Here is a 12,544-nt window from a genome sequence, read left to right on the forward strand (position 1 = left end):
TAGATATGACCCATGTGAGAGTCTACTTGATTATCTAAGTTTATATACAATTTTTACTTTTTATAGGAGAATGAATGAATTAATTTAAATCTCGAAACTTAATGTAAGTAGATTAATAAAATAAAGTTTGAACTTTTGAATCTAATCAATAAAGAAGAATTTATGTTCTAAACCCTAAGAAGCTCCAAAACCTGTACAAAATAAGAACTATAAACATAAAGCTACTAATCCGAAAATTAAAAACTACAAAAAAATATAAAATCAGTAGCATAATCTGTTAAATGCACATTAATATGTTTTACTATCATTAACAAATTATATTCAACCATAAAAACAGGAATACATTGAAAAAAAATGATTTTTCGTAATTTTAAAAAATTGGCCGAAAATAGTCCAAAAATAAAAAAAATATAAAATCACTAGAATAATTTGTTAAATGCACATTAATATGTTCTACTATGGTTAACACATCATATTCAATCATTAAAACAGAAATACATTGAAAAAATGATTTTTCATAATTTTTTTAAATTGGCCGAAAATAGTTCAAAAAAAATAAAAAATAAAATCTATAGCATTATGTGTTAAATTCACATTAATATATTCTACTATAATTAACACATCATATTCAACCATTAAAATAGAAGTACATTGGAAAAAATGATTTTTCGTAATTTTTAAAAATTGGCCGTAAATAAAAAAAATATAAAATCACTAGCATAATCTGTTAAATGCACATTAATCTATTCTACTATGATTAACACATCATATTCAACCATTAAACAAAAATACATTGAAAAAATGATTTTTCGTAATTTTTAAAAATTGGCCGAAAATAGTTTGAAAATAAAAAAATAAAAAAATGTAAAATCACTAGCATAATCTGTTAAATGCACATTAATATGTTCTACTATGATTAACACATCATATTCAACCATTAAAATATAAATACATTGAAAAAAATGATTTTTTGTAGTTTTTAAAAATTGGTCGAAAATAGTCCGAAAATAAAAAATAAAAAAATAAAATAAAAATCACTAGCATAATATGTTAAATGCACATTAATATGTTTTACTATGATTAACACATCATATTCAACAATTAAAATAGAAATACATTTAAAAAAATGATTTTTCATAATATTTTAAAATTGGTCGAAAATAGTCCAAAAATAAAAAAATAAAAAAAATAAAAATTGACTAGCATAATCTGTTAAATGCACATTAATATGTTCTACTATGATTAACACATCATATTCAACCATTAAAACAGAAATACATTGAAAGAAAATGTATAAATACCTATTTTTGAAGATTTTTTGAAAAATGGCCCACGAAACTTCGAATAAACAAAATCTTTAAAATAACTTTTTTTTTGATCCTCAATTTCAAGCTAAGAGTGGTCGGAATTTGCAATAGAATAGTTTAGGAAGAATTTGGAAGAGAAAAATATCAAAAAATGTGAAAAATCGGAACTTAAAAAGCCAAAAAAATATACCCGTTTTGTGATTGTTATGGTCCTGATCGTCACAAGTTAGTAATGTCCGTTATGGGCCATAACGGCCGTTACAGCCCCATAACGGCCATTATGAGTAGAAAAGTGAGGGGCTCACCATTATGAACCCGTAACATGTAATAGTACTATCCGCTACCGTTACATATCGGCCATACGTAACCGTTTTTGCATATCTTGGCGTTGAGCCTAAAAAATAAAGCCGATCTATATCTCCAGTGGGCCACACCGTGAGGTGCAAGGTGGCTGGAAAGCCCCTGTGTCAATGACGCTTTGCATTGGGGAGCTTGGGAGTGGGTTCCCACTCGTGGGACCACCATGATGTATTCATGACATGCACACCGTCCATCTGTTTTCCCAGGGAATTTTAACCCTTGGGCACAAAAATCAGGCTGATCCAACTATCAGGTGGGCCACACCACAGGGGACGGTGGGGGTGCTCCCCACCCCCTCATGTCAGCCATGCACATGAGGGGGGGGCTTCCAGTCGTGGACCCCACATTGATGTATATGCGCAATCCACGCAGTCCACCTGTTTCTCTAGATTATTCTAGGCCATGGGCTGAAAAATGAGGCAGATCTGATTTTTGAGTGGGCCGCACCAAGGGAATTAAATTCCTACTGCTGAAACCTTCCAAGGCCCACCATGGGGTCCCTGTTCATCCAAACTAGTCCAAGTCAGGGCCCATTGGACCCTGCTCAAGCTGACCGAGACGGTGGACAGAGTATATTATACCAATGGGGTCCGCTTTGATGGTGGAAACAAAAAAACACGCCAGTAGCAAGGTCACTGCTGCCAACGTCCAAGGAGTGGGCGGATGCCCAGCCAAGGGCATGGAGTGGGGCCCATTCATGGGACTCCCATGATGTATTGAATTATCCACTCTGTTCATCCGTTTTTCCATATCACGTTAGGCCATGGGGCCAATTATTAGGCCGATCCAAATCTCAGGCGGACTGCACCGAGGGGAACAGTGGTTGGGTGGTGCTACCCATTTCGGGCAGCACATGGGGCCCACTCGTGGGACCCACCTTGATGTTTATGTGCCATCCACGCCGTTCATCCTCTTCTTCAGGCTGTTTTAGGCCAAGGGCCCAAGGTTCAGGCCGATTCAGATCTTATGTGGGCCGCATCACAGGGAACTGTGGGGGTGGAAACCCCTTGGACTTGGAATCCCTTGGATTTGGGATCCCTTGGACTTGAGAATCCCTGAACGTGGGATCCCTTGGCTTTGGGGCTCTCTTGGACTTGGGATTCCTAGATTTCTGGAATCCCTTGACACCCTAAATTTAAAATCCCTATAATTCTAAGTTAAATACAAGGTGTATTTGCAAGGGTTGAAATTAATTATTAAATCAATTTTAAAATCCCTAATGTTGACGCTATGGTTGTATTAAATCCGTTGAAGCATATACTTTGCTTGAAATGATGAAATCCCAAGACTTAGATGGGCCACAAGCACATGATCACATCCTAGTGACTAACCAACGATTTATAACCGTCGATTACATCTACAATGTTCAAATGGTGTAGATCATCCTATTGATGCCGATGATAATCTAATCGTTTTGGGATATCATCAGTGGGCCACGTGCCCAATAGATTGATAGCCTAGTGGCACACATGTTGCACATGTGGGTGTCCATCCGGGTCATTCCTAGTGGACCCCGCCTTGGCATATGTATCTTATCCATGCTTTACATCTAGTTACTAGATTTATATGTGCGGGTTACATGAGGAGCCAATGTTAGTCTAACGTAGGCCACACCACATAAACCTCTATATTTCTAGTGGGGGCCTCCCGTTCAAGTCCCACTCTCTGTATATGATGTCCCAATTAGGGCCGATTATCTCATGATATGTTTGATAACGTGCTAGTGTGCTTGACCTGATAGGACACATCGATAACATGCTTAGTGTAATGATATCATGCCCAGTTATATGCCCATACGCATCATTTGTATGCCTGTTGTGGATGACGATTATTCATAGCATATGCCCTTCGGCCTGAGACACTTAGGGAACTCTATATGAGATAGGGTCGCCTCATATGATCGCGTGGTATGCACAGGTTTGGTGCATGACTTTGATAATATGACTCAAGCATTTCACATCTTGTATGTCACGATCAGTTTTACACCATAACGACATTGGGATTGTGGCCTCCACAGGCATATCGTGGATGGCCGGATTGGATAACAGAAATATCTGTTCTAACACTTGGGCGTTATGGATGCCCATTGGTAAAAGTCCCTAAATCCTTGTGGTACTAGTAGGATACTTAAATGTCAATACCGAGTGGATAACATGAGTGCCCAGGTGCCAAATACCAGTAGGCCACATCTCTCACTGTGTCAAAGTTGGTTGAAAAGGGGTGTGACCTTATCCGCCCGAGGGTATGAGGTTGTAAGCTAGGTTGAGTTTAACCAGCTTGTAAAATGGGTCCACTATCGATGAGTCGGGTGGGCATTGGCATACCACTGACGAGGCGGATTGTGAGGTCTCTTCCACTCGGTCTTGTGCGTGATGGGGTAGCAGCTAGTGTTGGAGTGTACTAGACCTTGGTGATGTTTCCAGTAACGAACTATTCTGATATGTGGACTAGCTGAGGATCAACATGTTTGCGTTGCATCCCAAGCATATGACACTCGGCTACGTAGGCCTCGCATTGCATAGCTTTGGTATGGCTTACAACATTCATGGACTTGGCAGCTTAGCCCTACATCTTCTGTATACTTTGATATCTGTATTATTGTCATATGCATTGTGCACGCACACACGCACTCCACTGAGCTTCGTAGGAAGCTTATGCATGTTTGTTTACGCTGCAGGTGATGCTAGGGCATATCAGCAGCATTAAGCTCGTAGTGTGAGCTTGCTATTTTGAGTTTTGGTTATATTTTGTATTTCCTTTCTAGCACTGTACTCCAAGATTTTATTAGTGGATATGTGGTGATGATGTTTTGTGACTTGGGTACACTTGTGGTTATGCTCATTTACAAAAAATTTCACCCTGAAAATCCTCCTTATAGGATCTCAAGATCGGAACCTGGCGTATGGGAGCTAGGAGCCGAGAATGGGGTACTATGGAGGCTTTTGGCATCGGATTCGGCAGCCGGGAATTTAGTGAGCCTGGTTTGTGAGTTTGGGGCGTGATAATTCTTGTAGAAAAGCCATTCACTTCGAATGACGAGAACTTAACTTCTTTTTGGGAGTTGAGATATTTCAATGCCTCATGGCCTAAGTGTAGAATGAATTCTCGATGAATAAGGTAATGCAACATAGAACTCGAGATATACGTGTAGTTCATCCATGTATTATTAAGCTTCTCGTTAAAGAAAGCAATCGACTTTCCTTCTTGACTTAATACCGTAACTAATGCTAACATTTGAAGTGTCGCATTCCACTTCAAAGACTTTATTGAAGTCTGGAAGTACAAGAATTGGAACCTCTATTATCTTCTTTTTTATGGTACTGAAGCTTCGGTCCGTCACTTTAGTCCATTCGAACTTGCCTTTACACATGTAATCAGTGACATGTGCGATAATTATATTGAAATTCTTGATAAATCATTGGCAAAATGTCGCCAAGGCTAGGCCATGGAAAGAATAGACATCCAAAACTGTTCACGGGGTGGCCCATTGCAATGGCCTCGATTTTCTCTTGGTCAATGTTAATCCCTTTTATAGACACAAATACCCCTAAACATAACACTATCGATAAGGAAGGAGCACTTTTTCAAGCTAACAAATGGCAATTCCCTCCGTATTACATTAAATATCTATTCGTAAGTGATTGAGGTGAATGGATGAATCAAGACTAAGAACAAGAATATTATCGAAATAAAAAACTAAGGATCTTCTTCATGAAGGGGCAAAATATCTCTGTCATTAGCCTTATGAAAGTGCTTGGCGCATTTGAAAGGCCTAATGGCATGACGTGCCGCTTGTACAACCCTTTTTGAGTCTTAAATGTGGTTTTCCACTCATCCTAGGGCAGGATACGTATATAATGATATTTGTTCTTTAGGTTGATATTTGAAAAAAAAACCTTCGTTCCATGTAGCATGCCTAGCATATCATCTAAGCGAGGAATAGAAAACTGGTATGTAGTAATAATCTAGTTGATCGCATGGCTGCTCGCATAGATCTTCCAAGATCCATCTTTCTCAAGGGTTAATAATATAAGAATAACACATTGTGATATGCTTTCCCTAATTAAACTCTTTTGTGGCAACTCAATAACCCATTTGTGGAGCTCGGCATGTTTGGGTGGGATCATTCGGTAGTGCGCAAGATTTGGTAGACATGAACCCGACACCAAATCAATGTTGTGATGAATATTCCTCATAGGAGGAAATCTAGTTGGGAGTTGTTTGGGAACCAAGTCTTCGTTTTCATGAAGGAGCTCTTGTATAGGAGCATTTGTCTATTGTGTCTTCTTTGGTAACTAAGACATAATGATGCTAGTCTCCTTGCTCTCTTCTTCAAACTTTTCCACTCTAAGTGATATCTAACCCTTGTCTTTATTAGATTTGGGTGTTGGAAGATGTTTCATTGGGTGCAATGTGATATTAAACCGTCTTTGATGAAGGAATAGGTATTAGCCCGAGCCAAATGCACCATATCTCGTTCCCACAACCATGATCTCCCTAATAAAATGTAGCATGTGCCCATAGGGCTCACATCATACTACACCTCATTCTTTTACTTAGATCCTATTGTTGACATTGATTTGCTATTGGTATTGATATTGTATAGATGTTCACATTCACAGTCATTCATAGACATTATTACATCCACAAAAGAGAGACAAGAACACATATAGTTGGAAGTCTTTTATTAGATCTTTTATTAATCTGGATTTTTATTACATTCTAGGCTGTGGCATCACACGGGCTCTTCTTATACTACATAAAATAACCCTTGATTCTAAGGTAATAATAGCAAGGAAAATCACATATAAAATAAAAGAAAAGAAAGAATGCAATGCAATGAATAGATGCAATGCAAATGCATGATGCATGTAATGCAAGGGTGATCGGAACTCTCGTGTGTAGAGCATACTCGAATGGTTCATAGGACAGCTGTGACCCATTGATGTGGGCTCCACACCCTCTCACACTGTGAAATAAATTGTGCAAGTGCATTGTATCGATGATGCTCTTTCTCCGACATAGTTTGTGATGTCATCAGTATAGGATGGACCGAGGAGGGAATATGGAACTATGTGTGGTTTTGTGTATGTCTTTCCGAGACAGGTAGCATTGAGCTGTGTCTATGACAGAACATGACCATGACATAGAGAAAGGCAAGCAACCCAGATTGCTGCATAGTAAGAGGGTAATATGGACAGTGCACAACACCAACAATGTAGCCAGGGTATCACAAATGCTATATGTGAGAGAAAGCACCAAACAATGGTTTATGCACTCACGAGAGTTGTAATGGTTTGATCAGCATGTGAGCTGGCACATGCTCAAATCAATAATAGATGTTACTCATATACGGTGAGCTTTGTTAGAATAGTCATAGTAGCACAGACCACTCTACTTGGAGCATTATAGCGTGTTGAGCTATCAAATTGGCTTCTTATGAGGCAATCAAGTATGAAGTGTCCCTTTGTCCCAACTATATAGGACATCAACTAGGGCTCTGTTAAGGTCATGGGATGATATATGAATCAACATGAGAGGATGTTAGAGGTATCTCGGTTTGAGAGGGCGCTGGAGACATCGACGCATGAATGTAGGTGTTGGAGGCATCTCAGTCTGAGAGGGCACTGGAGGCATCTTAGTACAACACAAGCAATAGGGAGGTGCTAGGCGCTGGAATGTAGAGGATGGAAGGCACGGTTGTGGAGAGAACGGAGGGCACGACCATGGAGAGAGAGGAGAGCACGGTGACTTATGGAGTGGCCCACATGTGATTGAACCAATACAACTCATGGCATAGGATGGTGCCACATTACTATGCGTGTTATGGGATGCCACATGGTAACTTTCCATTCAGGCCACCATATGAGTGGTTGTTGATCATCTAAACCATCTGAGTGAGGGCATCAGTTGATACGCCGTCTGATGAAGGAGCAACCCAATGATGGGTTGTGATGACGGCATGAATTGCGACTATCGGCTGATCATTCACCTCAATGACATGGCCTACATGACGAATAGCCATCATGTCTCCTCAAACAGATGGTGCCTGCATGTGATGATGATGACACAATACAATGAGCTTTTTGATGGAAGATAAGCCATTCACTTAGTGTGGCTCTCACCTCATAGACAATATAGATGAGCCCATATAATGGAAGGCGCTGATGAAGGCCCGAGTGATTAGTGGCGCTAATCGCAAGGATAAGTGGCAGCATAGGATGAAAATGTGGCATCAATGCAAAGCTGGGCACGTGTTAATTCATGCAAGGGAGGTTGGGCATGTGTTGCACCATGTAAGGGAGTGGCGTCACATGTTCACCCATGCAAGGGAATGACATCACGTGTGGATGGAGGTGGCCATGCCCTCTTTTGTAGTGAGGATTGGTTGTGCTTGGCCATGTGGTGAAGGCACTCACGATGATAAAGGTGTTGAGATGAAGGTGCGGGCCTCATGATGATGGAGGGTTGAGAATTGAGATGAAGGTGCACACCTCACAAAAGAGTGTTGATTGTTATGCGTGTGGACGGTCTTGATCGTGAGCCGTGGTGGGCGATGTTGATCGTGAAGATGTGTGGATGACAATGATCTCAAGACTTGTGAACTGCACTGATTTGAAGACATTTGGATGACACTGATCTCAAGATGTGTGGATGACACTGATCTCAAGATGTGTGGACAACGTTGATCACAAAGTGTGATGAGGCCGTAAGTCACAAGATGCCATGAATAGCCGGTGCATGCTTTGAATACGTGGTGGAGATTTCGGATGGCTGTTGCATGCCTTGAACAAGTAGCTGATGATCATGGATAGTTGTTGCATGGTTTAAACTCGTAGCTAATGATCTTAGACAACTATTTCGGGCCTTGGACCTATAGTTTATCTTGGATAGTTGCTTTAAGAAGATCTTAGTGTGGCCCATCTAATTGATGGTCCCGGTTGGGCTAAGCCATGTTGGATGTTCAAGATGAGAGGTTGGGTTAGGCCATGTTGGATGGTCAAGATGAGAGGCTGGACTGTGCCATGCTGGATGATGGATTGTTTTGGGATGCACCGTCTCCCCTAACGGAATGGTGTTAGACGTGCCATGCTGCTATAGGCATGACAGGAGGTGCGACATCTTGTTGTAGGTGCGGAAGGAAAATACACTGTCCTAATGAAGGCCTGGAAGAGAAAATCCCTTTCAGTAATGTTTCTCAAAGATGAATTTTTGGAGCTTTATCCAATCTGATCTCAAATGTGCTCCCCCTCAAGGGGTAATTATAGGCAACAAAGCTCGAGGTGTGTTGTGATGGTAACGGTGTCCATAACAACTACCATCGTTGCCGTTATGACACGGGCTAATATGGATCATTTTTTTTTTTTTTTTGTAAAGGCCGTTATGACCCAAAACGCGTAACGGTTGGCATCGTCACCATTATGTAATGGCTGATGCAGCCGTTACGACACTCCATGGAGAAGGTTTTCAAGCGACAGTTGTACCCTGCTAGTGGGGTTAAGATGCAGCCGTTACGACACACCATGGAGGAGGTTTTCAGGCGACAGTTGTACCTTGCTAGTGGGGTCAAGATGATAGCTGTACCACACTTAGCAAAGAGGACATGTGGTGCAATCTCATTGCTTGGCAACAGTGCACGATCTTACCAGAACGGCCATAACTTCTTCATTACAAGTTGGATCAGGCTGAGCTTGGGCTTGTTGGAAAGATAATTCGATAATATTTCAAATATGATTGGAGCCACTTTAATTGGAGATCATTTGACTCATCAAAAATGAGGCCAAACTCCTTGTTGGTGTGACCCACTTTACCCGTGAAGTCAGTAAATGGATCGAATCTTCTTCCTTATACTTCGGATCGGAGTAAACTTGGGCTTGATGGAAAAATAACCAGCTTTCTAATGAGCTGTAAACCACCTCAATTAGAAATCATTTGACTTGTGATCATCTAACTCTAAGTATACCTTCTGCAGTGTTAACCCCGCTTACATCTCTTGATTGAGTGTATGGGAATCATTGTACTAATCTTAGCCTCAACATAACTTGAAAAGGCATTTTTTTTTTTTCCAGTGTCAACACATATAGAGAAGGGAATGAAGCACTTGGAGTAAACAAAAATTTCTCCCCCATTCTTGAACCAAGGAATTTGGTATGGATGTTGATGGTTATGTTCCGAGTTTTAATTTATCCACAATTTCTTGTGAGACAATGTTCTCGGTAGTCTCATGTCTACCAAAATTGTGTATATTTTCCATAAGAAGTGCTAGTGGTTCTAAAGCTATTGTGTCACAACCATCACCTCTCATCAATCACCCGGAGTGTTGATGGCATAGCTTGCTGGATAACCAGCGACTCACCCCTATGGCCGTACTCATTTGCTACATCTTTGCAACATGCGCCCCATCCTCATATGCATGTTCTTCATATTCCATGTCATCTCTAGCTTTCATTTGCATGCGGTCGGGAGTGTCTTTAATATATTCTCCGTCCTTGACCAAATTTACTTTTATTGTGGGCTCATGTTTAGGATAGTGAAAGGAACGATGTCCCTGTTGCCTATACCTAAAAGCACGTGAAATGAGTTTTTTTTTTTTTTTTGCTTCGTAGTCGGCGTACTTGGCCCCTGTCCATAACAACCTCCCATCAGGTTGGAATTTGGCTTCATAGTTGGAAATTGGCTTATCATCCCTTGACCTATGGGAGGCACTGTGGTTCCCTTTTGCGGGAAGTTAAAATACTGCCCTAATGTTGATGACGGTTCTCGTGGGGCAACAAAATGTCTCCCAAGTCTCCAATTACCTATCTCCTCTGCTTTTAATGCAATTGTGTATGCATAACACATCTTTGAAAGTCATTTATGTCCGGGTTAAGACGATTAAGATATCTTGAAATCTTTTGGTCTTCATACTTATGAAACCTTGCTCATGTTATCAGCGTATGGAATTCCTCAGTGTATTTATTTACCAATTTGTTCCCTTGACATAGATTGTGACATCTTTGATAGAGGTCATGGGCATAAGCAATAAGTAGGAACTTTCTTTTTAACTTCTTTTTCATCTTTACCCAAGAAGTTTTCGTTCGGCTTTGAGATTGTCCCATCATGTTAACACGTGATTGGAAAACTTTATAACTAACTTAACCTTTTGGTTGTCTATGATTTCCTTGTACTTGAACACCTTCTCCACCTTCTTAGCCAAATCAATGAAGTCGTCAACATGCAACTAATCATGGAATTTTGGAATTTCTATTTTAATTATGGGCTTTCTGTTGCATTCCAACAATCGAACGATTTGATCACTGGTGTTTTTGCAAGCTGAGTAATGCAGGGGCATTTCACATCGGGCTTGAGTCGGGTAGCCCATGGGATGCGAGGACACTCGAGGTGGGCGGCCCATGTGATTTGGGGCCCGCAAGCCCACGAGGGGGGTTCAGCCGAGGTCCTAACCCATGAGATGTGGGGCTTGGGCTATGAGATAAAGGGATTAATTCGCCATACTCTAACAGTTCGAGCTTTTAGAGCAAGTGGTTAATTGTCCTGCATCAAATTGGTATCAGAGCGGGAGGTCTCGTGTTCGAGACTCCTCGCCGGGGGTGATTAATGCAGGGGCATTTTCACACCGGGCTCGAGTGGGGTAGCCCGTGGGATGCAGGGATACACTCGGGGTGGGTGACCCATGTGATTTGGGGCCCACGGAGGAGGTCTCGTGTTCGAGACTCCTCACTGGGGGTGATTAATGCGCATTTCACACCGGGCTCGAGTGGGGTAGCCCGTGAGATGCGGGGACACACTCGAGTTGGGCAGCCCATGTGATTTGGGGCCCACGAGCCCATGAGGGGGGTTTGGCCAAGGTCCTAACCCATGAGATGTGGGGCCTGAGGTATGAGATAAATGGATTAATTTTCCATACTCTAACAGTTCGAGCTTTTAGAGCTAGTGGGTAATTGTCCTGCATCATTGAGGTCGCTCATCGTTGGTTAAAACTTTAGTGGGGACTTTCCTCTACGTGTCCACGTGCTCCAACTTCAGTCTCTATATTCCCTCAATGCCGGAGCTCTCCCACTTAATTTGTGGGATTGCCAACTGTATGCATGAGTTGATCTACTCGCTTTGTGAGTACGGATCACTTGGGTTGCACAAATTGTTCGTGTGTCACCCCGATGTTATTAGGAGATGGCGTAGAGTCAAAAATCTTCCAATGATCACCCGCTTTGATACCAGATTTGTACAACCCAATTATCGAGCTAATGAGATCACAATACTTGAATTGCAAAGAAATGGACAAGAGTACACCCACAAGAATATTTGAGTAGAGAGGGAGAAATAACCTTATTGATATCAAACTTCATATCTTACAATACTTACGAAAACTCACACATAAAATTTGGAATGCCTAACTTGTACACCATCTCCCCTTTTATAGACCATAAGTGAATCTTTAACGACCCCCTACCCAACTATTAGATTGATTTCAAATCAATCTAATCTACTTAAGATGGCAATAAGCCCAATAATAGTAAAAGCAAATATGGAAATAATTCTCAAAATCATCAATCACATCTTTAAATCTGCCCCTATTTCTTCCACAAATAGTAAATTGCAGCTCTTGATATTTAGGCCATAAATCTATTAATAAATAATTCAAAACCAGCTCATGCTGGGACCTATGGTGGGCCATGGTTCTGCATCAAATTCTTCTATATATGTTCTCCCATTTGAAGTGGTCTTTGCTGCTAAGGTCAACACAATAATAAGGCACCATCTTGTATGACGTATGAAGTTTCAACTATTGACTTTGGGCTTAATTTTGCTTAACGTTAAATGTTTTTCGTGTGGGTCTGCTCAATATTGCAATTCCTTTTATCCATCATTTTTTGTGC

General features: G+C 41.0%; 1 protein-coding gene across 2 annotated transcripts in view; it reads left to right on the forward strand.

The window, feature by feature from the left end:
- Positions 1–12,544, forward strand: part of LOC131243231 (probable alpha-amylase 2) — a 62,870-nt gene that overhangs the window by 11,873 nt on the left and 38,453 nt on the right. The gene's annotated exons all lie outside the window — the stretch shown is intronic.

The sequence above is a fragment of the Magnolia sinica genome, chromosome 4, assembly GCF_029962835.1.
Source record: "Magnolia sinica isolate HGM2019 chromosome 4, MsV1, whole genome shotgun sequence".
Classification (NCBI taxonomy): domain Eukaryota; kingdom Viridiplantae; phylum Streptophyta; class Magnoliopsida; order Magnoliales; family Magnoliaceae; genus Magnolia; species Magnolia sinica.